The 2,013-nt window shown below is 37.6% G+C and overlaps 1 long non-coding RNA gene across 1 annotated transcript; it reads left to right on the top strand.

Annotated features, from left to right (window-relative positions):
• Positions 1-1,053: 1,053 nt before the first annotated feature.
• On the top strand, positions 1,054-2,013 carry LOC108374477 (uncharacterized). The gene is made up of 5 exons (XR_001849048.1): positions 1,054-1,266; positions 1,321-1,428; positions 1,484-1,591; positions 1,666-1,880; positions 1,989-2,013. It is a non-coding gene; the product is annotated as an uncharacterized LOC108374477 (long non-coding RNA).

Below are 2,013 nucleotides of genomic sequence, written 5' to 3'. Positions count from 1 at the left end.
GCGTGATAGTTTTTTTTTTGAATTGGAAAAAATGCTGAAGAGTGTCAGTATGTAAAAGACCTATTCTGGTGGGTGAAGTTCTCCTAAACGACCGAAACGATTTTAATGAAGTTTTTGTATTTGTTTGAATAGGTCCCTGTACAGTTTAAGTCCACAACTTAAAACGCCAGGTGCCGCTGGAGTCGAGTTATTACTCAAAATCGTATTTGTGATCCTATTTGACTTATATTTGAGATATATATGTATTCGTAACGATAGGGGCAATAATATTGCAAAAAAAGATGCGCAAGGTGGCGCTGGAGCCGAGTTATTGCCAATATCGTCAATTCGGAGGCACCAGGGATCAAAGTCAAACTACCCCCATTAAATCAACCATCAGAACCATTGCGGTGCTTGCTTTACGGTGACTAAACAGAATGTGGACCAATGATACTCACCAGTTTGGCAATTGCCACCAACTATACTATACAGATTCAAGAACGATTCACCATCGAGCCGCAAGGACTTATTCCCGGTATAACGCTTTCGTCAGGATATTTAAGACGGCAATAGAGGATATGCCTTCTGTCGACAACAAAACCGAACGTGAAGGTGAATTGCTGGCGAAAACGTTGGACCAAATGTTTCAATAAAAAAATTAATTTTGGGCGGGCCGAAGTTCGCCGGGTCTGCAAGTATATATAAAAATTATATGTTATATGTATATATATATACAAATTTACAAAGTTATATATAGTTATTTAGTTTACTGCTGAATTTTAAATTTAGAATGGGCGTACTGAAGAAGGTCCCTTTCGAAATCCAACCGCTGATCTTCAGGCAACTTTTCAACTAAGTCTCCGATAGCTCCCAAGTAATTGTCGTGGGTGTAATTTGTTTGCGTTTTTATAAAGCTGCTTACATCCTCAACAAGCCCGTTTAAGCAGTCTTCTTTCTGCTTCTTATGTCGTTTAGGAGGAGGTGGTGCAGGTTTCTCAGTTTGGTTTATGGCGATACCGCCACTATCGTTAAGGTATTGGCCCAATGCACGCTTGCTTTGCTTGCTTGGCTTTGAGAACTGTCAAACAATTTTTAAAATCTACTAAAATGTATGAAAGTTGGCCTAGTGGCAGCTTTACTTCACTTGCTTGAAGCGCTTTAAAGTATCGATTAGCCGAAATCTCTATTTGACAGCGCGCTGTAGGCTTTTGACAACTCTTGACATTTCAATTTTTCGCGTCGATTTTGCTTGTGTGCAGTTTTTATCGCGTTCTTCATCAATTTTAGGTAAAATAATTTATATTAAACAATTATTTGTTGCTAACAACATTATTTTTTCAGATACCTTGCTTTTTATCGTTCCGGCCACCAGATTCGTTGGTTTTCATAAAGTTTCATTTGCCTGTGCCACTTCCACCCGTGTTTATAAGGCGTAATATTCAACTGGAGGTAAAAGAGTTTATATTAAACAATTATTTGTTGCTAACAACATTATTTTTTTCAGATACCTTGCTTTTTATCGTTCCGGCCACCAGATTCGTTGGTTTTCATAAAGTTTCATTTGCCTGTGCCACTTCCACCCGTGTTTATAAGGCGTAATATTCAACTGGAGGTAAAAGAGTTTATATTAAACAATTATTTGTTATTAATAATATTATTTGTTGCTAACAACAATATTTTTTACAGATACCTTACTTTTTTATCGTTCCGGCTGCTGTATTATCCGATTCTTGTGTGTTGGTTGGTATATCGGAAGCTTTAGTGCAAGATGTTCGAAGAAAAACTTATAGCAGAGATTGAAAAACACAACTGCTTGTGGGACAAACGACAGCTTAGTTACCGCGATCGGGTGAAGAAAGATTTGGCTTGGCGAAATGTAGCTGCTGCTGTGGGACATCCTGGTTAGTATAGAGTTTTTCAAACATATAGCAGTTTTGTAATAGGACGAACCAAATTATAACAAATTTGTGACGAATAATTGTGACGAATACTATATTTTTACTTTACAGAGGAAAACTGCCGAAAGCGATGGAA

This window comes from Rhagoletis zephyria, unplaced genomic scaffold (assembly GCF_001687245.7).
Source record: "Rhagoletis zephyria isolate East Lansing unplaced genomic scaffold, Rhagoletis_zephyria_1.1 Rzeph_scaffold_07749, whole genome shotgun sequence".
Taxonomy (NCBI): Eukaryota; Metazoa; Arthropoda; class Insecta; order Diptera; family Tephritidae; genus Rhagoletis; species Rhagoletis zephyria.
This window is presented reverse-complemented; position numbering and strand designations above follow the sequence as displayed.